Source organism: Syngnathoides biaculeatus, chromosome 20, assembly GCF_019802595.1.
Source record: "Syngnathoides biaculeatus isolate LvHL_M chromosome 20, ASM1980259v1, whole genome shotgun sequence".
Lineage (NCBI taxonomy): Eukaryota > Metazoa > Chordata > Actinopteri > Syngnathiformes > Syngnathidae > Syngnathoides > Syngnathoides biaculeatus.
In genome coordinates, this window is record NC_084659.1 from 11,669,757 (window position 1) to 11,696,437 (window position 26,681).

Below are 26,681 nucleotides of genomic sequence, written 5' to 3' on the forward strand. Positions count from 1 at the left end.
TCATCCTCGCGTCCGTTTCCCTGCCATCTTGCAGGTCCCTCCGCCGCGCCTGCGGGGGCAGGCGGTGAACAACTGCTGATTGAGTGGCAAACGATGATGACTTTTGTGATGAGTGGTTCAAATAGGTGGGGGTGGGGTGGGGGGGGACTGACAGGATGAGAGGACGGGAGTTGAAGGAGAAGAATTTCGACATGGCCGCTGCTCTCATTACCTGATAGCGCCATTTTGCCAATTGCTCCGTTCCATCTCGCCTCCGTTCCGCCATCCGGCAGACAGAGGGGAGGTTACTTTGATTTCCCTTTTTACTCCCCGCGATCGTCGCTCTATTGCTTCGTGAGAAAAATCCGAGATAAGACGGCAATTTAAATGTACGTTACATCTGTTACTTTTCTCACCTGCATATTCATGTCTTATATTAACATTTTTTGTTGTACTTTGCAGTTTCCCAAACTCTTAAAAGTTTTTTTTTTTTTAATTATTATTCCTCATGTCATTGGTACATTCCAAATTAGCCTTCTGATGAATTAATTGGCACCATCCGTCGGTGGTTCTGTTATAGCTGAACTGGCAAAAAAAAAAAAAATGGAAGTCAAACTTAGCTATCTTAATTTGCAGTACTGGTTAGAATCCAGTCAGATCTAATCGGTGAGATTCAGCTGCCTTTGTGCCATCAAACACGCTGTATTTGCGATTCAAATTGCTCTTTAGCCATAAAAAAGCTCAGACCAAACTAAGACTCATAACAAAGGTTTGTTATGAAGCTTAATCTAAAACGCTGTGGATCTTAGAAATAAGCGCCGAGCAGGATATGAACAAGGAAGATCGACAAATGGAATTCAAAGTGCGGGCACATTTTTTTTTAACTGGATTATTATTATTATTATTATTATTATTATGCCGATTAGGTTGTTTGTGTTCTTGAGTTATTTAGATAACTGTTATTGGTCTAAATTAGTTCTGTCGAGTTAGTTTTACCTGTAAAATATTTGGTCCCTGCAAGCTGAAGCAAGCATGCAAACGCTAATCATCTAATTATCCCCTCGTTGACTCGAGATGTCACTCATTCACACGTGCACAAAAACAAAAATCATAGACTGATACTCGTGGGAATTTTGAAAATATTGTTTGTTTGCGCTACAAAGCCAGTCATCCCCGACCGGCAACACCCAATCATCTTAATCTGCTATTAATTAAGCCTCGCTTTGTTTTGGCAAACTTGAGTAAAGTTATCCACCACTTTTACTTTCTGCAGCAAACTAGATAAGCTTTCGTCATATCTGCGTCGTGCGAAGATGTTGAATCACGCGATGCGACCCCTGTTGAAAAACTCCAAATTGTTTAATAAAGCGAGTTGTTTTCAATCTTAACCGTGTGTGAAGCCTGCAAAGCAACCGTTAACATGTAGCGTGCAAAATGTATCGCGTGTGGTGACCTGCATTTTTTCAGCTCCAGGGTTGTCGTAGTCTATCATTCACAGGCAGGCAGGCAAAGAGTGATAAGCGCATGTAAAAAAGAATTGTGGGGTTTGGTTCCCGCTTTCAATATATTTATGGAAGGAGAAACACGGCGCGCACCGCACTACGTTTGCCGTGAAGCTTTTCAGCTCTCGTTTACAGTATTTAAATCTTCTATTCATGTTTTAAAAATGTACACGCTTTCACACGCCAACGGGCAAAGCGCGATTCTTAACCGGGGTGTCGTGCTGAATCGCTGCAGAATCGCACACACACACACACACAAAAAAAAAGAGAAACATGCATTTCTTTTGTTTCTTGGATTGATATTCAGTCCATGTAACAGTCATCATTGCCACCGCCAAGGAGGTTTTGTGTATTTTTTTTTTTTTTTTTGCTGTTGTACTTAGCAGGATTACGAAAAAAAATAAACATTTGCTCTATATTTGTTCCACAAATGTGGTTTGATAGCTAATAAGGCTTGGGAGAGGGGGGCGGAGGGGTCGCCACGCACTTCCACCTTTTGCAATTGCCTGAAGTCATTTCTTATGTATGCGAATGAATCAAAACCATCCATCCATCCATCCATTTTCTTTGCCGCTTATCCTCACGAGGGTCGTGGGGAGTGCTGGCGCCTATCCCAGATGTCAACGGGCAGGAGGCGGGGGACACCAGCCAAACGCAGGGCACATCGAGACAAACAGCCGCACTCACAATCACACCTAAGGGCAATTTAGAGCCTCCAATTAATGTTGCGTGTTTTCTTTGGGAGGTGGGTGGAAACCGGAGTGCCTGGAAAAAAACCCACCAAGGAAACTGCCGCCCGATGATTAGTTTCCTTCAATAAAAACTCCACACATGCGGGGCCGGGATCGAACCCGGAACCACAGAACTGTGAGGCCAACGCTTTCCAGCTGTCCACCGTGTCGCTCAATCAAAAAAAAAAAAAAACAACAACTATGATTTACTAATAAGTGTACAAAAGCACACAAAAATACTATGATAGCAAATAGTGTTTCCATCACAGTCGTAAACTATTTGTAATTTTCTCTCACTCCGCTCACAAATTCCCTCACAAGCAAGTGCACCACGGCCCGCGGAAAACAGCGTCCTGAGCCCTGGCAGGACGTCTGACAGATCCGCCATGCCAGGACGGCCTGCGGGCACTGGCAACGAGCGGGCGGGCAGGCAAGGCGGGCATGGCAGGCGTGGTGGGTTACACCAAGTCAGTCACAGAGTGGAACAAACCAACTGTGGGGGTGTGAAATTTTGTTCGGAAGCACAACTCATAATTCTTGCATTTCTGAGAAATTGTCAATTAAAACTGGCCAGCTCTCAGTAAAGGTGGCTAATGGATCATCGAAATTCCCCAGCATTCCTGCCTCAGCTGACTTCTTTCACAATAAAACTCCATTTTTTTGGTGACTTGTTTTCAAGAATTAACATTTGAAGCCGGTCGTGGGTTTTGAGTACGGCTGACACGATGTCGGGTCCTTTTGGGCAACTAAGTGGTGTTCTTGTGGGCATGCTTGGGGGGGGAAAAAAAAAAAAAAAAAAAACAATGCTGAGAATTATGCTAATCCTACAACTGTTTCTTGCATTTTGAAGAACCCGTTTCGCACTTCACACGCGCACGCACGCACACACACACAAAAACTTCAGAAATTATGCACATATATTAAACAACAACTTCTCAGACAACACAAATTGTGGCGTTCAAACTGTACGTCGTGTCGCACGAAAAAGAACTCCCCCCCCCCCGGGGGAGGCGACTGAAAGCGGCTACAGAGGGGGTTAAGATGTGAAAACGGAGCTAAACATTTTTGCTCGACATGCCGGGCTCATTTTCTACTTCAGTGCGAAAGTAGAGGAGCGGTGTAAAAGCCTTAATACATAATTCACCGCCATCTGTCCGCAGCACATGTTGTGTAATAAAAAGCTGTCTTGTCGCCGTCTCTCGCACTCTCGCTGCCATGTAGCAATACTTCCACTCGTTCGCTCGTCCCTCCTTGCACATTTTTACTCATCTACCTCCACCCGCCAGTTCTCGTTCACCATTTGCAGAGGATGCCAGCCGCCACCGCCCCTCCAAATCTTTTGGTTTAATTATCATTTCTCATCTGATCTATCGCCGAAGATGGTGGTGGGCGTTTGTGTGCTCTCGCCGTGCCTCCAGGCCCATCGTGGAGGCTGACAACGCCATGACCACGTCGAGCGAGTTTCTTTTGTTGTCCTTTTGGAGGCTGCGGCGCGTGGGAGGCTAAGTGCCGGTCTTCGGATGGTGTCCGTGCGTGTGGGTAGCGTGTCATCTGAGGGCAGGGAGGCCGCCCGATGATTAGTCTCCTTCAATAACCAGGCTGCTTTCTGGCTGACGCTCACGGGAAGCGAAACTACACAAAGACGTCAGGGAAGTCAAATTCTTCCTTTTATGAGCGGGCCAATGACTGCGCAATAGCTTGATTGTTAAATCCATCTCAATTTTTCATATCATGCATCCTCACACAAAGCACTGACACAGCAGCAGCTATCAAATATTTTTTTTTTTTTTACAAATCAATTACAGTGCCTTGTGAAAGTATTCGGCCCCCTTGAACTTATCAACCTTTCGCCACATTTCAGCATTCAAACATAAAGATACAAAATGGATTTTTTTTTTTTTTTCTCAAGAATCAACAAGTGGGACACAATCTTGAAGTGGAACGACATTTATTGTACATTTTAAAAGTTTTTTAACAAATAAAAACCTGAAAAGTGGGGCGTGCATTATTATTCGGCCCCTTTGTATTCATGCTTTGTAGCGTCACCTTTTGCTGCAATTACTAATTATTATTATTATTGTTATTAATTTATCATCATCAGTCAACATTGGATCATTCAGAGATCCTCACTGAACCTCCGGAGTGAGTTTGCTGCACTTAAAGTAAAGGGGACGGATAATAATGCACATCATTTTTTTATTTGTTAAAGAAGTGTAAAATATCCAATAAATTTCGTTCTTGACAAAAAAAAAAAAAAAAATGAACATTTTATATCTTTATGTTTGAAGCCTGAAATGTGGCAAAAGGTTGAAAAGTTTAAGGGGGCAGAATACCTTCACAAGGCCCGCTCACCATCCTCACATTCTCCACAATAATATCTTTGAGTGTGTACGGCTTTTAAACGGGCCGGTGAGTGACGTGGGTGTCAGCAAATGACAATGTCGCGTTTTATATCATGAGCTCAGGTTAGCAGCTGGCCGTCAACGTGCATGTTTGGTTCGTTACTGTTGCTTTTTTTTTTTTTTTTGTATTTGAATTGCACTGTTTGATTCTCCCCCCTCAGCCCTCCTTTTCACCAATACACAGGGTTTGGCAAAATTCATGTATTATATTCTTAAAACTTCCATTCTGGAAAAGATCTCTTCAAATGCTTTAATGGCTATTTGGTCTAACCTGTTACGCTTGCTCTACGCCAGTGGTGTCAAACATACGGCCGTGGGCCGCAACCGGCCCACAAGGAGGTCTGTTCAGGCCCGCAGGATAATTTAAAAGTGAAAAAAAATTGCATAAAAGACACGGAATTAATATTTTTAACAAGATGCAATTCACGGATTATGTTTCGATCAGAGTAGAAGACAACAGCATGCGCTTGTACAGGCCAAAGGATGCCAAGTAGCAGGAACAAAAACAAGCCCGGACGAGACTAAGGCCTTTAGAATGCTGCCTTAGATACTGTTTGCATTGAAAAAATACAACTCTGTGAAGACGAATCTTTACCGTGGTGATTTTAAAAAATGTGCAATTTAATGTTACTCAGCAACTTAACTCCAAAACGTATGGTGGAATTCTACTGTTCATGCAACTCCATGAATTTTCAGTATGTATTGTATGTGTTTTATGTATGAAGTTTACACATTTACATGTGAATACTTTACACATTTAATAGCACTCTTCATTTGCAAGTTGTAGGCAGGGATTAGATTTATATTTTACATGTGTAAATTTTTTTTTTTTTTTTTTAAATCCTCTTTATGAAGCTTGTTTAATCTTAAAGTGCATTACCATATTTTTCACTAATCTTTCTTTAATCAAGCTTTAATGTTTTGTGCCTTTGGACAATCAGTGGAATCTGTTTCAATGCACATATATGTGAATGATAAAAATTGCACACTTGTCTAAGGCAGGGCTCAGCAACCTTTTTGAGGCTGAGGGCTCCTTTGTGAGCACCGATCATATGTAGGGCTACGTGACCTGTTTGGGGCAAATTTCAGACTCCGTTCATTACACGTACATAAAATATTTTTGTTTTAATTTATCGTAGTAAATGACGTTACAGGTATTTTAAAATTTTAATTCACATAAGCAGGTCAGATTCAGAATTTAAATCACAAATAACAGACCTCGCGGGCGCCTTATATGGTCCTCGCGGGCTACCACTCGCCCCGGGGCACCGCGTTGGTGACCCCTGGTCTAAGGAAATCTGAGGTGTTTCATGGAATGTCCATTAAATGTCAACATGTTCCTAATGTTCTTGTTCTCCTTTACACCAAAACAAAGGAAAGACATGATATTACGGTTATTCATAGCAGAGTATGGTATAATTTTAACGGTCCGGCACACTTGACATCTACCGAGGCCTTATGCGGCCCACAAAGTGACGTGAGTTTGACACCCCTGCTCTACGCTCTTCCCTGTTGAGGGGCCACCACAATTATTTCGCACGACAGAGGCCAGGGAAAGGTCTCCCGGCTCCTCGCCGAATTGTGCTCCTCCTACATCACCAGCGCATATTTCGCATTGTTCTCCAGGCGCCTAGTGAGGAGGTGTGTCTGTTTTAGAAAAGCATCGCTGATAAATTCTCCTTTGTCAGTACGCGGCAAAGAGCGACACAGAGGAATTGTTACACTGTTCTAGATCTATTGTCATAGATCGTTAAACCCTGAAGGTAGTCTAGAAAAGGCTGGGGCCACATACATATTTAAGGCGGCAGGGGAGGGGAAAAAAATGATTCCTGCAAGAGCTCCCCTCAAACATTTATTATTCCTCCTTTTGTTCCTCGCTTGCAGCAAGGAATCAAATTCTTATAAAAAGACGCCGGTTACATAATGGCAAAGGTTTCAATGCCGTAATGTTTTGGCCTTTCAGACACTTTCGCAAATGTTTTGGAAAATTGTCATAACGCACGATATGAAAACATTCCTCAGCACTACGAATAAAGGGCAGGTGGAGGGAAATGCTAATGTTACTCAGCTCAAATAGCAATTGGTTGTCAAAGCTATAACAGACATGGTAATTTTTCCCCTGAAATAACATCTTAGTGAGCCACTGCCACCTTACTTGAATGGTTTAATATTTGGCTTGTGTTGCATGGCGATATAAAAGCTTGAAACAGTGTAAAGTTCACTGAGTGCATTCCCCCCAAATTCCTCTTGGTCAGTAATGCGCTGTAACGCACGCGCCGGCCAACCTGCCGTTTGTCGCAATTCTCTACCTTGCGGCATTTGACCGTTGGGTTTTTGTTTTTCCCCTTTCCTACCATGTAATATTCTGCAACCTTTAACCCTTCAATACTGCAGACGTCCACCTTTAATGCAAAACAAGCATTTTTCAATGTAGCCAAGGCTGGTATCGACTGCCGCCGGCGACAAAAATCGAACGACATTCTCTCGTGCCAAAGCTTGCTGCAGAGAAATAATACAGACAAGAGTCCATGTCTGTCCCTTTGTGTACAAGCAACAGAGCAAGGTAACCCTTGGTGCTTTTTTGATGACCAAAAAGGACTGCTATGTTCCCAGAACTGGAAAAGTAAAGCATCTTGGGTGCGAGTATGATTGAACCCTTCTTCTTCTTTTCTTTTTGCCTCCATCTTTCCAATTGTTCCTCCACCTGCTCCCTGCTTTCACTACAGATCACAATATCATCTGCGAACATCATGGTCCAAGGGGAACCAAGTCTAACCTCATCTGTCAGCCTATCCATTACTACAGCAAACAGGAAGGGGCTCAGGGCGGATCCCTGATGCAGTCCCACCTCCACCTTAAATTCTTCTGACACACCTCACCGCTGTTCTACTGTCCTCATACATGTCCATATTTCTCCACCACACCAGACTTGCGCATGCAGTACCACAGTTCCTCTCTTGGTACTCCGTCATAGGCTTTCTCTAGGTCTACAAAGACAACAAGACAATATTCGTTCTTTTACAGAAATTGCTCTTTGATGTCACGCTGATTTGTATGTGTGCAATTATTTATTTATTTTTATTATTACTGCGACAAATGCTGCGGCGCAGTGTTTTAAAGTGTATGGAAGTGAACGACGCATTTCTAAACTGGGCCATTAGAAATGACATTTTCAAAGTTGGATAAAAGGGGACCTACTTTCATATGGACTCATTTAAACCGCCTCGCCGCAATTTTCTTTGACCCATCGTTTCTTTTCTTATTGTCACGCTGTACTTGTTGGTCTTAATGCAATAACCCAAATAGTTGCTTGTATTTCCCTTGGATGTTTTCATCCCGTTTGTGCTTCCCGTGCTCGCCCGACGGCAGAGTGCACGCACACGGCGAGGCACTTCGACGTCGGCGGGTCAAGTGTCCCTGAAAAGTTACAAAGCGCTACGGCAGCGGTGGGGTCAGTCACGACGCGCAACTTTGCGGCACAGACACTAACTGCTCTCGCTGCGTTGCGGCTCTCCAAAACCTCCGCAGGACTCGCGATATGTAGGCAGGATCACACTAGAGTGTCTAATCATGAATATAAAAATATGTATTGTTTGGTGGTGGTGGTGGTGGTGGTGGTGCCTCTAACTACAAAGATTAACAGACGTGTACAAATGACAAGAGACAGGAAGTTGATTGACAATGGGCGGGATAAAGTGAGCCCGCATTCCAATTTTGCTAGCACCCTTAAAACTCTATCTCGCTGCATTATTTTTCATCTGGACGGGAGAGTCTTGCTCCGAACGGCAACTTTGAATGATGAGAACGACGCCACCCTGAGATCGAGCCGGTTCCCGCGACCCGACTCCATGAAATTAAAAGGTAGTCCCATAAAAGATGCTGCCCATGGCCAAACAATTCAACAGTCTGAAACATTTAAATGTGCTTTCACTTCATGCAAAAAAAAAGTGTTTCGGGGGAACGTTTCCAATTTTCTCCGCGGAGCCGAGAGGTGATTTGGGGAAAGATTCCGAGTGAAAGGTACGACTGCTTGCGGGATCAAATGCAGATGCTGAACAAGCGAGAGAATGACTCAGCGGCTGACGCGGTGCGCGCCAGGCAGGTCTATTGGTATTGGGGAAAATTGAAAAAGGAAAGGGTGGCAAGAGAGAACAAGCCAAAATGGAGCGGAGACGCAACGCCGACAGAAGTGCCCCCATCCTCACAAGCATTGCTCGGAAAGAAAGTAGCTCACACCAAACAACACCTGTTAACTTTACAAAGGGGTACAAACACAATTGCGCTTCCCAAACTTTACATAAAAGCCCGTTTGTGAATGAACGCAATTCACGTTCAATTGCAGACTGTTTGTCACACTTTATCTGTATTTACCCCCCTCCCCAACCCACAAATGTGATAAAAAATGCAGTGGGGCCAAATGCAGGACTGCCACACTGGGTTATATTTGTATACGGACTCAGCTTCGAACCGGATTTATGAATAAGTCATTAAAGCCATGTAAGGGGAAGAAATGTCTGGTTGAAACCACAGAAAAAGTTTTGGTTTTTATGGTTCGTGTTGCGCAAGACCCCTGTGATGAACTAATAAGCAGGGGATGGTGTCAAATGTTTGCTGTCGTTTTTTTGGTCCACTTACCACGAAATGAAATGAGGCAGGATGGAAAACGGATTCAGCGCTTTTTTTTTTTATTGGCACGTGTGAAAACTGTTGTTATAGTCTGGAATTGGTTACCTTTGAACTCATCTGAAAAAGCACAGTGTACAGGATTATACATTTTTGCATGTGTGCGAAAAACGTGTTTCAGAAATGTCCACTATGTCATAAAAAGATGTAGTTAAAAACTTTTGTTACATAAGTGAAACGCAAACAAAGACCTCACTCAAAATGGAGCTGCTGTCAAACACAGCTCACGCCCAAGCCTCACATCCATCTTTGTTTTTGTGTGTGTGTGTGTGTGTGTGTGTGTGTGTGTGTGTGTGTGTGTGTGTGTGTGTGTGTGTGTGTGTGTGCGTGTGCGTAAAAATAAGGAGCAGAACTATTTTGGGAAATATGTAGCACATTTGGACCTACTGTGTGTGGCTCTGGAATGTATCTGGGGGGAAAAAAAACAAGCCTTAAATGTAATCACAACATATAAAATCAGAGCATAATGCGCATTCTGGGGCGGGACGGTGGATCAGCTGGTAAAACGTTGGCCTCACAGTTCTGAGGTCCCGGGTTCGATACCGGACCGGCCTGTGTGGAATTTGCATCCTCCTCCCTGTTCCTGCGTGGGTTTTCTCCAGGCACTCCGGTTTCCTCCCACATCCAAAGAACATGCAACATTAATTGGATACTCTAAATTGTCCCTCGGTGTGATTGTGAGAGGTGCTGTTTGTCTCGATGTGCCCTGCAAATGGCTAGCAACCAGTTCTGGGTGTACCCCGCCACCTGCCCGTTGACAGCTGGGATAGGCTCCAGCACTCCCTGTGACCCTCGTGAGGATAAGCGGCAAAGAAAATGGATGGATGGATGTTCATACTGTATGGAAGACGCATAGCACCTGGGATCAATCCCTGGGGGACTAAAAGATGTCAATACAATGCTGTCGCCCAAAAAATTCACATAAGATGAAATCTTTGGAGGAACTGACGTTCACACATGATTTAATTTTGAAAGCGCCGGTTTTAATGTGTCACGAAACCCATCGAAGAAAACTATTCCAACTGCTCTCCGCAATTGTGATTCCGCGTAATGGCAACTCGGTCAACAGGGCTTAATTGAAAACAAGTACATGCATCAACGACGGCGCTAACGAGCGAGACGCCACCTCTCTCAAGTTTTGTTTACTTGCGGCCGGGGCTCGCTTCCCCCCGCTCCGAGCGTGAATAATCGCATGTGTGCGCGCGGGCGGAAAATTTGCAGCCGAGTAATGATTCCGGAAATGGGGTGGCAGTGTGCTGGACTTACAGTGTCAGTCTGATTCTCTGACAAATAGAAAGTGTATTCGAGAGGACAGTCGGTCGCCTCTGGTGACCCGAAGAACATTTCTTTTTGTCGCGCCCCATTTACATTTAACTTTTTCCTTTCCTTTTAATCTCTAAACTGTCATCTTATTGTGAGCTATTGTACGTTTTGGTCTTTTCTTTTAACAAATGGGCATATTATTGGCGAGTGGTCTTATACTTAGAATCAAGTCAGTGATATATTTGCCGGGAAATAGCTTTAATCAATGTTTCATGTCAGTATTAAAAGCTAAGCCTCTTGTCACCCTATTTGTGCAAATTTGTGACAGCCGCCATTGTGTCCCTTGAAAAAGCGGCAGAACGGTGGAGTTCAATTAGTCACATTTGTCAGTGTCTCGCCAAGCTTGTTTACACGTTCTGCCGGGGACCAGGAAGTCCCATCAGTAGCACGCCAGCAGTTGTTTGACAATTTGCGATTTGTGTTCTTACATATGGACCTGCGCCGATGATTCGGGCCGCGGGTGTTCGACATCGCCGGCGTGCCGCTCGCGATGTAACGAAAAGTCAAATTGGCCGATCCGACAATCAATTTCAACGTAATTACAGCGAAAATACATTTCAGTTGAAAGAGTCTTTACCCTTCGTACAAGTAAGGACTATTGCAAAAACTGAAGACCAATTCCAGTGGCACCTTGATTTACAAGTGCCATATGCGCACTCTCCACTCTTCACTTTTCTCTACGCTCTTCCCTGTTGAGGGGCCACCAGAATTATTTAGCACGACAGAGTCCAGGGAAAGGTCTGCTCGCTTGTGCTCCTCCTAGATCACCACCGCCCCCACAACATATAAAATCGGAGCAAATCACAATGTTCATACTGTATGGAAGACGCATGGGACCTAGGATCAATCCCTGTGGGACTAAAAGTAGTTATACAATCCTGTCGCCATAAAATTCAGCTCAACACTTCAGCGGTGCCACGTTACTACATTTGAAGTAACGCGTTCAATGACAAAGACCAGACAAAGGATGGTGTCATAATACTCCGGAATAAATTTGGCCTCTGTTAAGCTAGACCGGGGATGTCAAACTCATTTCTGTTGCGGGCCACATTGTAGTTATGGGTTCCCTCAGAGGCCCATTATGACCATAAAAATATTGAATCACCTCATCATATTTACACATGAAATTTATGAACTATTTTTCAAAGGGCAATGGATTTTTCAACAATAGTTCATGTTTGTTAAAAAAAAATACTTGTAATATCTTAATATTATCCTTTATGATATAGTACAGTTTGAAATTTTGGAAGTTGACACACTGGATTTGCCTCCGCGGGCCACATAAAACCACGTGGCGGGCCAGATCCGGCCCCTGGGCCTTGAGTTTAACACCCGTGAGTTTGGACTAATATTACTGAAGCCCACTCCAGAGCTGTCTGTATTATTTTCTATTAATTTCTGTTGTAGTCTTGCCTTACAACTTTATTGCTACATGTTGATATTGGCTGTCATAAATAAAACATCCTGTGGATCGCTGGGATATTGTAATGTATATTGAATACAGTGAGCAAGCACAACAACAACAAAAAAAAACGCAATTTACAATAAAAAATTGGAAACGCTTCTGTCGAGCGAGGTAGCAATAGTGCGTGCTGGTGGGAGATCAAAAAGTAGAGACGACAAAGCGGGTATAGAAATGAGTAAACAACACAGGACGACACTTGAAATTAAACCATAAAAATTGTGAGGACGAGGGTGGCTTCGATACACACAATTGATTATTGCAAATACACACAAGAGTTCTGATTTTTTTGGCGGACGCCTGCACGTCCGGCTTGGCTGTTGAACGCCGCTGATGCGTCGCGCTGCAGGAGGGGAGGAGACGCAACCTTGTCGTGTGCCAACATATTGCGCGTTGGCGCCCAAGCGCACAGATAGCTAATGCCATCCCTCGCCCGGGGAAAGAATATTATCGGGGAAGAAAAGACGGGGGGAGCAGGAGCGAGTAAGAGAAGAGAAAAGTTGCGATAAGGAAAAAGGGGGGGGGGCAAATGAGAAAAGGCAAGGCGCTTGTTGGCGAAAAGGAGAGCAGGTCGGAGGGCGAAGCGGAGAACAGGTGAGAGGGAACGGGAAAAGGATGAGAGTGCAAAGGGGAAGCCAGGAAGTGCACATTGAATTATGAATGCGTTGGAAGCGACGCAGGGTTTCATGCGCTCGCCCGCGGCGTGGGCGGCTGCGCTGATGCGATCCGGCATGCGGGACACATACCGGATTCACCTCCCAGAACACATGACGCAAGCACAGCGTAACGTCGGACGGGTCGAGAGACGCTCGCGTGGATTCAAACCCACGCGTTGTGTGGAGAGTCGATGGGCGTCGCTGTATATATATATGTATATATATATATATATATATATTCTGTTTTACTACTTCTTCATTCCTCTTCTTTCCAGTGCATGCCTCCATCTTTGTAATTGTTCCTCCGCCTGCTTCCTGCTGTCACTGCACATCACAATATCATCTGCGAACATCATGGTCCAAGGGGATTCCAGTCTAACTTCATCTGTCACCCTATCCATTACCACAGCGAACAGGAAGGGGCTCAGAGTTGATCCCTGATGCAATCCCACCTTCAACCTAAATTTTTCTGTTCCACCTACGGCACACTTCACCACTGTTCTGCTGCTCGAGAGGCAAGAATGATTTATTAAATTGATTCAAAACAGACTGGTTGCTCAATCCAACATTCATATAAAGGGGTCATGTTTATTAGTTTTTCCTTAGGAAATTTCGACTGAAAGAATGCGCTCGCAGACGTTTAAGGATAATTCAACCTGATAGCTTTGGCAACTCAAGAATGAACATTATTTTGTTAGAGATGAAAGGATAAAGCTTGACTAATGGAGAAACAATCTTACGTTCTGAACCTTGATTGAAATACAAAAAAAAAACTGACTAAATCGACAACAACAAATGTTTACGGTCATTTTTCAACCTATTTTTATCAGAAAAAGAAAGTTCTCCGACTTTGATCCAGTGTAGGACCAAGGACTTTAAGAAAGTTAAAAGTGAGGACGCAAATGTTCTGCAAAGGGGTCAAAAAAGAAAAAAAAAAGGAAAAGATGAAAAACTATTAGACGTTGAAAGGTCGGGGACGAGAGAGAGAGAGAGGAGAGAGAGAGAGAGAGAGAGAGAGAGAGAGAGAGAGAGAGAGAGAATCAAGCGTGGGTAACAACGGGCACAATTCGAGGTGACCGACAAAGAGAACAATTGTAACAAGGCTGAAAGGAATGCAAACGGTGGGGGGTGATGAAAGTGAGGCGGCCGAGTAAAAACCAAAGTCACCACGACATAAAAGTGCGAGAAATTGATGAAGGCTTAAACGGGACGGCGAGGCAGAGAAAAGAGTCGCGCTCGAAAGGTCAGCGGAGGAAGTAGTTAAGCCGTCAGAAGTGGGAGGCACAAAGTTTGGGGCGCACTTTTCATGCCAACTTAAGATCGGCTCCAAAATGGTCTTTAGGGTAGCCGGGCAGCGCGCACGAGGCGACTTACGCAATCCGGCAGACGGAATTGGGTCTCGCTCGGTTCAGGGCTTTGGTCGGCGGCCAGCGCGCGTTGCACGGCAAACGCCGTCACCTCCGCTTGCGACGGCGTGACACGCGAAAGGGGAACCATCGCCACTGACGGCAAACGAGGGGGAACGGATGGTTTGGCAAGCAACCCTGAAAACTTGAAAAAGCGGAAACGTGGCACTTGGTTCAACCCTCCCGTCACATCAAAATAGCCTAACTTAAAGTTTTCAAAGTGACAGTTATGACAATATTTTTAATGGGGGTGGAGGGGGGGGACAGCATATATGGTATACATTTTCATATAATTTGATCAATAAGAAAAAACATTTAAACGCATTAACGGAGGGAAAAAACAAACTTTTTCAATTATTTTTATTGTAGATCATAATAATATCTGAAGCTAATGTATAATTATCAAAGTCTATTTAGTGGCCTTACTGTGTTCAGAATTGTATTCATTTTGATAATTAATTTAGAAGTAATAAGTAATTTTGTGAGAGGTGAGGACAACTGTTCATGTGTCCTTTTGACTACTTTCTCTCTTTTCTCTGCTCTCTATACGGTATCGCGGTATGGACAGCAAAACTAAACTAATGCTGACCGGAGAAGCCAGTTTGGTCGCTTCGTGATGACGCCAAAGCACGCAGTGAACATTGGGAAACGGAATTTCTTTTAGGATTATTAAAAAAAATAAAATAAATAAATCAGCAAATGATTGCCAGTTCAATGACAAGAAATCACACTATTTTATATGACTTAAGTGCGAATAAATGCATTTCATAAATGCATTTCATTGTTCCTGTAAGAGAGGGAACACAACTCAAGGTGTGGCTCTAACGTACCCAAACTCACGGGGGACTCCCGGTGACACTGCGGGGAGGAAAAATGTGTAATCAGCTATTTTGAGGAAGTACTTTGGAGGAGGAGGAAGGTGAACCCTGCCGATGTGCGAGCCAGAACACCAGCAAGTCGACCGAAAACGCTCCGCTAGTGAGCTCGACCGACCAACCGCGACGAAAAACTATTACGAAAACCACAAGAACTTTTTGGGGGGAACGGAATTTGGTCTGCAGTTTCACAATCCATATGATTTGTGATATACAGCCGTATACGGAAGATTCACCAAAAAAAATCCGTATAAACTACGGCTAAAACCATACGAGTTGACAGGTATGTTTAAACGCCGTGGCTAGAACTATTAATATATGCAATTATTAACTTTGGAAAATATGAGCATTTAAACAGAAAACTTCAAAGCATTGTGACTTCTATTCAAAACTCGATTATTTATGAGCAGGTAGACATAATATTCTCTTGCTCCAACAGAGAGAAAGATGCAATTTTCTCCAACAGAAGACTTTTTTTTTCCCCCCACCCCATCTTACATATCAGCTCCGTAGATCAAATATCCTGTGACCTCCTTTGAGAGGAATGAAATGCGAACGCGACTGTTTTGAGTTCTTTCATATTGCAACACGTCCCCTTTTCCTGCAGTGAAACACTATCGCTCCATTACGTGCAGAGCGGCGCTGCTTTCATAAAGCCGACCAAATCTTTTTAACTGCTTCAACGCGCTAACATTTGGTCTCGGCGAGCTGTGAGCGACAATTCGGCGTTAGCTCCCCTGCAAAAACGTCTCCTCTAACGATCCCGCGTTTGTCCTTGATCGGGAAGCCCTCGAACAGCTATGACTAACGTCGCCCGGAGCCCGCGGCTCACTTGAATGGAACGCGGCCCTGCTGTGAAAGGGGTCACGTAACGCGCTTCCAAATTGTCTACTCACATAAAAAAAAAGTTTATTTTGTACCTGACGTTCCGATGACTCACGGCCATCCAGCCAAAGAAAAGTACAATTATACAAGCGGCGCCGTGAAAAGCACTACAGAACGAGAAGCTGATTTTTTTTTTTGTTCCCCAGAGAACAGCTGCGGACGGGTTGAAAATGCAAATGTTGTTAGTAACCATGTTTATACAAGGTAGAACGGCGAGAAAGTTCCCTTTTCATAGTGGCAGAATGACCATGGACAGTAACTGGATTTCAACTACTCCTTTGTCAGCTTGAACGTGCGTTCTATCAGGCGGATTCTTCTAGTTGTAAAGCTATGGCAAGGCCACCGCCGTTGGTGAGGCCGCTTAAAGTACCTTCATTCTCGGTCGCGATTCTGCAGTGAGAATGGACCTTTTCCGATGGCCATCTTAAGCTCCGCCCCCTTAGCCATATCCCACAAGCTGACAAAAATGGTGATTGAACAGAACATGTTTGAAGTTGATTCTCTATCGTGTATTCCAGATAATATTGGGGGATGTTTTTTGCCAAATGCGCCAGACTTTCAGGGTTCTACAGGAGGTCTCAACTATTTCATGCAAAGATATGTACACGGAATTAAAATTTTGGACGGAGTAGGACGCGATGTTACAGCGAAATGTTGATCGATGCAAAAAGTTTGACGCCTCACAAACATCATATTAAAATCCAACAGGATGAAATAATGGAATCGTACTGCACATATAAAGAAGGTTGAGTACTTTTTACCTGGAAAGATCACGAGTAATACCATTGTCGCCTTTACAAGAATAAATCACTGATAAAAATTGAATCAAGCTCAGAGAAGATACTTCTCCCTCACTCACCTTTGAACACACAGCCTTGTGTTTGTTGATATTGTCCACATTTAGGCTCTTCCGCGAGCCTTAATCCATCATGGACATTTCGCCAATTGTGTTTTAGGCCTTATAAAATGAATCAAGCGGGCCCCTTGTAAGCTAGCAGGATATCTTTCATCAGAATTGCATCTGAGGACCATTTTCTTCGTCACATTAACTTTTCCAAGCGCACGCTACTGACAACCAGCATTGCTTGTGGGGCAAGAAGGCGAGAGGGGCGTGTCCAACCAGGGGTCGAGACAATGCAGCTATTTGATTGGCTATTATTGCATGAGTGACTGACAGGTCGGAAAGGTCCATTTGTCCGCCACTCTGACGCTCACCTCTCCGGCTCCCCTCACTCTTTCTGGATGTAGAATTTTCAGAAAATGTGTTTGTGCTGATGTTATTTTGCTAGTAGCCAAAGTGTCATGTATTAGGAAACTAATCCAGTGGATAGAAAAAATAAATACCTGATGGATGAAAAGAGCACTGACACCCAAGCAGGAAAGATAAATGTTCAAAGTGCTCCATTCTCAATCAGGTTTAAAGTTGTTTTAGAAAGTGGGCTTAAAAATGCCAAATATTATATGTTTGCTGGACCAAAAGGGAACTGGACAAATTCTGAAAGGACTCTGACATCTTGTAAGGGACTCAAAAACCCTGTTTTGCTTTTTGGTGTCTTGAGTAGCATATACCATCTATTTTTCTTTGATTCATATTGTTCCCAGGAAAGTTGCGCTGCAGATGACTGCATACTAGCTATAGAGTATATTCTTTCCAAAGTTAAAACATGAAAGAGTGAATACCTAACAAACAAACAAAAAAAAAAAAAAATCACAATGAGAATCAAAAGAAATCGTCAATAAGGAATTGGCTTTATAAGCAGTTTCAATTCTTAACGTCCATCTCGAAGCATGAGCACTGAATGCATTTTCCATGATTTCATAATCAGACTGACCTAATTGGTGTGCATTGCTCTTGTACAATATCCGAGTGTATTCAAGAGGCAGATTCTTTTAAATTCAAATAACTTTGTGTAATAAGATGCTGCGTGCGCCCTCCAAATATTGAAAAGCAATCAATCCTGTGCTATTAAATCTGTATTGTTTCGGGATTAGCTTTAAAACGCGTAACACGTCTCCCGTAGCTGGGTCACACACTTGACAATAACCTCGGCAGACTTAACAACAATACGATTCTTCCCACAGCAGCTTTTTTGCTCCCATTCTGTGTTTGTTTTCCCCACTCGAGGCTCTCAAGATGAACACTCATGATTGGCCCCGCGACGGCTCCGAGTTCGGGCATAATTGGCCGATCCTCCGAGCCGCCGACTGCATCGGGCGGCTAAGCCTGTCTAAGATCATTATTTCAATTTGCTCTTAGCGAGGTTGTCAACACTCCAATGTTCCTGCGGGGCGCGAGTCGCTTCTGACCCACCGACTAGTTGCTAATCCTGTTACGCCGCAAGAGATAACGTAACAAAAGGTTCATACGGTGCAGAGAAACAAGCTAGCGCTAAGCTCCCCGGCGAAACGTCACCGCGGCGTGAGATATTATTAGGAAAAAAACATTTGAAATCTGTTCAAGCTGCGGTGGGAGCCATGAAAGTACATAAACCGTACACACTAGTATTATATATATGCTGTACAGTAAGTACTTCATGCACATGGGGTATTACGTGGGGGACTGCATAACTGATCATTTCAAAGCAGTTTGGGTCAGTACGTACTCTGTTATTATAAATCAACACGGTCCAAAATCACATGTAAAACACGTGTTACTCTTCCTGCATTTCATGATCTGAAATCAAAGATCTGAAACATTTAAGTCTACTTTCCTCAAATATTGTTCCCAAATCTGTCTCATCAGCGCCGGTAAGGCCTTTTGTGACGCTCGTGAAAAAAACCCATGTTGCATTTATATTTTTGTCCAGTAGGCATTCCAATTACTCGTCCATTTCTGCTCAGTCAAGTGCATCACGCTTCGTACTAAACCCCCGATTCTGAGGAAGCGCCAGCCTATTTGGAGCGCGCCAAACCGACGCCCTTGTTATGTTTCAGAGGAAAATGCACGTCCATATGACCTCCGTCAGCTGCATGTGCTACGCCGTTGACAGATTCCCACCAATGCGCGCGTTTGTGTTTTCCTGCGCGCCGTCGGTAATGGGATTGGACAGATTATGCCGCAGCCATTGTTGTCAAGTTCGCGTTTTACAAATGCCTCGTCGTCGCCGCGTGAAGAATGAGATGCGGCCGTGACAGCGAATCCCTCATCTTTGTCACTTGTCCTTTTTTTTAAACCTTCCACAGGGAACTTTGATCCGATCGCGTTCAAGTCGAAGGGGCTGCGAATGTGGAGGAATTTGACAATTTGTTTTTCTACTCCCGCGTGGGCTGTCATTCAAGCGGCCATCTCCTACCGAGACAGGCACTGACAATAAATATAATGGGAAAATAAATAAATCATCTCCGTCGGCTGCTAAGCAACCGCAAAGTTGCCCAATCGGATCATTTGTCAAACAAATGGACTCGGACAGCATAGCATTTCAATGATCTATGTCACGTTATTAACGTACAAAATTGTTATTTATGTGCCCGCGTTGGCCTTGAAACAAAACAAATAATGGATACATAAAATAAGATGCTACTCGAATGTGAAGGTTTGAGCATCGGGTAGTAAAAGACAAACAAATCTATAGCTCCTACCTGGAGATGTAATGAAGGACAACAAGCTACATTACAGCGAGACACTGATGGAGCAGCGCTATGATAGCGCAATCTGTTTTACACGTTCACTCAATAATCCGCTCATTTGCTTCCCGTTATGGCGCTTAGAAAACGTGCGGGGCGAGCGTGATTAATGATGTATTGTGAGGCTCAGACGACAGCAACGCTGAACTTGTTCCTGCACACTTGTTCGTCGCAAAAACTGTGAAAACGGCTGATTTGATTAGCCCTGAATGGGGTTCGGATGTTCAAGTCAGCTTTTCCAGATCTTCTCTTGCGCTGATGATGAAGCCTTGACTGCGATTTGCCTCGTGCTTCAGGGCTGCTTTTCGTCAGCTTGAATTGACGCCTGAGTCGAGGAGGATGAACTATTCCAAATAGCAGTCATTGTTAGCGCAAAATATTTATGCCACTAGAAAGGAAAAAAGATGAGTACCGTAATTCCCGGCCTAAGTTTAATGCTAACGCCGCGCTAACCCTACCGTTAAAGTCTATCTGTGTACCGAGGCTTCTAACCAGGTGCGCTAACGCTAGCGCCGCATAAACCGCAGGGGTGAAAGTGTGTGGAAAAAAAGCCATGGCTTGTAAGCTGAAAATTACGGTATCTGAAATTAATTTGGGGTTAATCATCATTAATAATTTGGCTTCCCCCCCAGACTCCCATCTAAAATGAGTGTGCACACTACATTATTTCAATTATTTTTACTGATCCTCTCAAAAAGGTGTGTTGTAAAGGTTATAAAGTTTTGAAATGATTCTTCTTGGTTCCATTTATTTCACAAAAACAAGCATGTGTAGACCTTTAATATCGACTGTAAAGAAAATGAGGACATTTTGGCTTCATTTAGGCGCCATTTTTCATACATCCATCCATTTTGGTCGCCTAGGATGTTCAAATCCTCACGGCTCTCACCTTGGTGTAATCTTTCAACCGTCACCTCGGGAAACTCCGTTTCGCTTCTTCGCTAAGAGCACCGGCGCCCAAAGAATCGTCACACGCCCGGCGCATTCGTCACGACCGGTGCCGCATGTTTCTCGTAACACGTGTGGCACTTTGCGGCGCCGGGGTTGTGTAACAGTGCGTTTCTTCCACCCCCTTCCTCACCTCCCCCGATTCGTCATCCCGTTCGTCTGCTCGTTATCTCATTATCCCGTCAGTCAGTCAGTCGTCACTCAGCATCTGTTTCCCTCACACACACACACACACATCTGCGAGTCAACATCATTAGACGGCGAGTCCGTCAACTGGCTCGCCGCCTGAAATTTGTCCCATTCATCCTTGCCAGTCATAATCAATCAGCGTAATCGCCGATTGTTCACGATGTGATGTGCCATGTCCCAAGGAGCGCAAAGAGGCGTCATCAACATACTGACTAAACGCATACATAGATAACGACGTGACACACTCCCAGTGCTCATTAACGTGCTCAAAGGATGGCGTCCGAGCAAGCCGTTAAGTTAGAAAATCATATCAAAGAAAGCCTGATGTGCGTGTGTGTGTGTGGTTTTATTAGTGTACATCTACACTAAACTACCGAGGCGCAACATTAGCTACTGCTGCAGAATTCAAAGAAAATACAATTGTAAATTCTGCCTTAAATACGGTGACTCCGACTCAACTCGGATCCCAACAAGCAGCAATTTGGCAGACAGTGAACGGTTCTTCCAAAAAGAGCCTTCAAGATGTTCCTCGCCCACTCCCAGTTGAAGTTTACCGTTAAACTAAAAATTGTGTGACATGAATTTTTAACATTGCCCAATGCGAATGTCTTCTTCCACCGCCTGTCCTCATATCTTCGCTCACAACATCCATCCACCTTTTCTTTGGTCTTCCTCTCGCTCTTTTGCCTGGCAGCTCCATCTTCAGCACCCTTCTACCAACATACTGACTCTCTCGCCTCTGAACATGTCCAGACCATCGAAGTCTGCTCTCTTTAACCTTGTCTCCAAAACATCCGATTTTGGCTGTCCCTCTAATGAGCTCATTTCTAATCCTAACCAAACAGCTCACTCCGAGCGACAACCTCAACATCTTCATTTTTGGTACCTCCAGTTCTACTTCCTGTTGTTTCTTCAGAAACACGTCTCTCATCCGTACATCATGGCCGGCCTCACCACTGTTTTATAAACTTTGCCATTTGTCCTAGCGGAGACTCTTCTGTCACGTAGAACACCGGACACCTTCCGCAAACTGTTCCACCCTGCTTGGACCAGTTTCTTCACTTCCTTGCCACACTCACTATTGTTCTGTATTGTTGACCCCAAGTAATTGAAGTCGTCCACCCTCACTATCTCTTCTCCCTGTGACCGTCTCATTTCCGCATATTCGGTTTTACTTCGGCTAATGTTCATTCCTCTCCTTTCCAGTGCGTGCTTCCATCTTTCTAATTGTTCCTCCGCCTGCTCCCTGTTTTCACAATATAATTTACGAACACCATGGCCCAAGGGGATTGCAGTCTAACTTCATCTGTCAGCGTATCCATTACTACAGCAAACGGGAAGGGGCTCAGAGTGGATCCCCGATGCAGTCTCACCTCCACCTTAAATTCTTCTGTCACATCTACGGCACATCTCACCGCTGTTCTGCAGCCCTCATGCGAATATCCCCTGGCTTAATATTGACAAAAACGACAGGACGGGACGGGCTATGGAAACCGCCATCAAAGTCGCGGTTGGTGTAACGTTTGAAGCAACTGATATTTGAGCACAAACGGTGCGGCAACACACAATGTACACAGACAACACTCGGCTGCAGGGTTGGGAGTCAGTGGTATATCTCTTTTTATGTCACGGAAGAGTAAACGGCAGTCGGTGTTATATAAGACAAAAACTACGAGGGACCCGTCTACGACTGTTTCCTCTACGCTAAAGCAACAATCTGTCATCTGTCCGTCGTACCTGAAAAAAAACACACAAAGTTCTGAAATTATGTCACACAAGATGACCGCAGGGAATATTTCTTTTTTTTTTTTTTTTTTTGGTGCATGTATTTTCTTCCTTTTCTTAATCTCGTGTCTTCTGTTGCACGTCCGTTTGGAAAAGCAACAAGCGGTGCCGAGCTCCAGACTTCAATCCGGGCCGTGTCGGAAGGAATAAAAGAATCCGTTTGGCGGGGGCAGGCTGATAAAAATAAGAAGAGAATAGATGCCGCACGACACAATGTCACAATGCACTTTTCCCTCTTTGAGAGCCACAACCTCTCCGCTTGCAATAAAACGCAATATGGCAGCCTATTACAATATACAAGGCTGCATTATTGTGCGGGAATAATTTATGACCGCTGAAAGCTTATACAGCACTCGCGGAAAATGTCAATTAAATGACCACGTTATGACTCATGATTGGCGTCCGCGACAGAAACCTAGCACGCTGCTGTGGGCCGGTGTGCGCTCGCTAATTATCGAGAACGCACGTGACTTGAAAAGAAGCCGGGAATGAAGTACATGGGAGGCATTTGGACAGTATATATACACACACATGGATGATGGAGCATTGCTATTGTCTATGTTTATGTATTTGTCTAGAGCTGTACAGAATACTGTATGTATAAATGAACGAGTGAATGTATGTCCTTCAGACACTACAATAGTTCCACATGTCTTGGTCGCCTCCAAACTGCACAACAACCTTCCTGGAAATGCAATTTTAAATGGCGCACTTACAAATAATGACTAGAAACCGGAGCACTTTAAAAATACTGAACACGCTTTCCCATTCGGACGTTGCCAGTTGGGGATTTTAGACCCGGTTGTCATGTGAGAAGTCGGATTTATTGAGAGCTTTCTTGTACTTTATTTTTGACAGAAGTCACCTGCCAGTCCACTCCTTCTTTTCCTTTCGGCTTGTCCCGTTAAGGGTCGCCACAGCGTGTCATCTTTTTCCATCCAAGCCTATCTCATGCATCTTCCTATCTAACCCCCAACTGTCCTCATGTCCTCCCTCACAACATCCGTCAACCTTTTCTTTGGTCTTCCTCTCGTTCTTTTGCCTGGCAGCTCCATCCTCAGCACCCTTCTACCAATATACTCACTCTCTCACTTCTGTACATGTGCAAATCATCGTAGTCTGCTCTCTCTTTAACCTCGTCTCCAAAACATCCAACTATGGCTGTCCCTCTCATGAGCTCATTTCTAATCCTATCCAACCTGCTCACTCCAAGCAAGAACCTCAACATGTTTATTTCCACCACCTCCAGTTCTACTTCCTGTTGCTTCTTCAGTGCCACCGTCTCTAATCTGTACATCATGGCCGGCCTCACCACTGTAGTACAGTACCAATTTAAATGACCGAATTTTCCACACTATAAGGCGCACCTAAAATCCTTTAATATTCTCAAAAGCCGACAGTGCGCCTTATAATCTGGTGCGCCTTATATATGGATCAATATTCCGCCTTTAGTGCAACTCCATCTAATGGATGCAAAACATAACCCCAGCCCCTACTTTAGCGTCTATTCTATGCGCCTTATAATCCGGTGCGCCTTATATATGGAAAAAAAAGTCTCAAAGTGGGCCATTAATTGAAGGTGCACCTTATAGTGCGTAAAATACGCTAGTTGTATGCTAACTTGGGCAAGTAATGGACTACTGCAGCTTGCATTGCCATTTTTTTTAAAAGTAAAAAGGGAAAAAAATCTATCTGGAAATATCAGATAGTAATAGTAGTATACTGTAGTGTAATGCAAATTTTTCCACATACAAAAACATCACTGCTCATTGTTAGTTTGTTTCAAAGTTTGAAAGGAGCACCTTTGCTTCTTCGGGTTGTTGTTTCCAGATGTGACTTCCACGTCATCCATTTTCCCCTAGGTCGTCGTCTTCAAATTTTCATATGATGACACCCTGAACAAAATAGTGAAAGGAAGTTTAAAAAAAAATGAACAGGATTAAATGCACATCAACAGCCATCCCATCTATAATTAAAATGTTGAATGTATGCATGTAAATCGTAGTAATGATGATGGCTCGTAAAAGCAGTGTGGACATATTTTGTCCCACCTCCCCCGTGATTATTTTTCACACTCTGCTTAACTGAGCTCCCTGCGGTGGTATTAATCTGTGATTGCGCTTAAGCATCTCACAAATGCTGCCCGTGCTTTGCCGCGCTGACCAGCACACTTGTTCCCTCGCACGCAATTAAGAAAGGCGGTTATTAACAAGCCTGGTGAGCTGATATTGCCTCATCGGCAACATTACATCCCCGTTGTGAGCGCGCATATTATTCTTTGCCGGGCAACCAAGCAAAAGAACGTACGCCGCGAGGTTTCCTTCAACGCCTCAGTTTTGATGAAAGGGACGACTTTCACGACTGGATGTGTCAAGGATGGAGTATGGAGGGTGTGGGGATGAGTTATGTATGTGCGCTTAATAAGTGATGGACGGGGAAGGCAACCTTGGCTTTGCGCACGTGCGAGTGAACGCGCCGAGCCCCGCAATGCACCTCGCTTCCCGAGAAAAGCAAGACTTTGGACTTGAAAGACCCGAAGCAAAGCATTGTACGTTATTAAGAGAAAAAACAGCGGCGTAGACGTCAATTTGGCTGCGGTCGGAGAGAACAAATGCGTCACGCGTTGACGTGGAGGATTTCACAGCATCTTGGAAAGCATTAACTCCAGCTGCTTTTGTTAGTGGGATGCTTTCAAGTGCCTATGATGGAAATGGCACAACTGAGTTAAGGTGACATTTTCGGAGGGCGTTTACACCCCCCAACCCCACCCCCAAAAAAACATGTTACATTCTAACCATTTTTAGAATCACCCCCAAGTGACCTAGGTTTTATCGTGGATTTTTTTTTCTTTTTACTTATTTTTTTGTCCCCTGCAAACTCTTGTTCACTTTCAAACTCCATCAGCGCTGACAAATTCATTATATTGCCAGAGCAACAGCTCTTTTTAACTTCACAAACAGGCTTTTAAGCCCACTCAGCATCATTCTTTATTTGTTTATCTCCTTCTCCACAGAAGGCAGGCTGACATGGATCCAGACCCCCCAAAATAGAGCTGCTCTCATCCCACTCCGATTACACACATTGGTGTCTGGAGCCAAAAGGATTTTGTTCACACACACACACACAAGCTTGGAAGAACATTTTAGAGAATGTTATGTACATCCATTAAATGGGTATAGTGCGAATGCAAATAGAACTTCCAAGGGAACAACTGCTCCAAATGGTGTTACCGCCGGGTGATTCTGGACTAGGATGCAGCTGTGGGATATTTTTAACAACAGATTGTACCGTCGATTACTTGGGAGAATAATTGATTTTACATTGTAAAGCGGCATAATACAGAAGCATTGTGCAGTGAAGAAAATAAATATTTGAACACCTCGCTATATTGCAAGTTCTCCCACTTAGATATCATGGAGGGTTCTGAAATTTTCAACGTAGGTGCATGTCCACTGTGAGAGAGATAATCCAAGAAACAAAAATCCAGAAATAACGTTTCCTGTAGTTGTTCACCAGGTTTGCACACACTGCAGGAGAGATTTTGGCCCACTCCTCCACACAGAGCTTCTCTAGATCAGACAGGCTTCTGTGCTGTCGCTGAGAAACACGGAGTTTCAGCTCCTATCAAAGATTTTTCTATTGGGTTTAGGTCTGGAGACAGAACCTTGATATGCTTCTTACAGAGCCACTCCTTGGTTTTCCCGGCTCTGTGGTTCGGGTCATGGCCATGTTGAAAGACCCAGCCCTGACCCATCTTCAATGCTCTGACTGAGGGAAAGAGGTTGTTCCCCAAAATCTCACAATACATGGTCGCGGTCATCCTCGTATCCTAAATACAGTGCAGTCGTCCTGTCCCATGTGCAGAAAATCACCCCCAAAGCAAGACGCTACCACCCCCATGCTTCAAAGTAGGGAGGGTGTTCTTGGGACAGATATCATTCGTCTTCCTCCGGACACAGTTAGTGGAATTATGACACAAAACTTGGTCTCATCTGACCACAAAACTTGGCCATATGACAAGTTTGAGTCTTACTGATTGCATGGGGTGGACAGGTGCATCCGATTCAGGATAATACATGGAGTGGAGGTGGATTTTTAAAGGCGGACTAACAGGTCTTTGAAGGTCAGAATTCTAGCTGATAGACAGGTCTTCAAATACTTATTTGCAGCTGTATCATACAAATAAATCGTTTAAAAAAAATCGTACATAATGATTTCTGGATTTTTCTTT

General features: G+C 44.1%; 1 long non-coding RNA gene across 1 annotated transcript in view; it reads right to left on the reverse strand.

The window, feature by feature from the left end:
- LOC133493707 (uncharacterized) overlaps positions 1 to 26,681 on the reverse strand; it is a 59,245-nt gene that overhangs the window by 22,864 nt on the left and 9,700 nt on the right. The window contains exon 3 of the long non-coding RNA XR_009793112.1: positions 24,253 to 24,345. This is a non-coding gene — a long non-coding RNA (uncharacterized LOC133493707). The remainder of the gene's footprint in view (positions 1 to 24,252; positions 24,346 to 26,681) is intronic.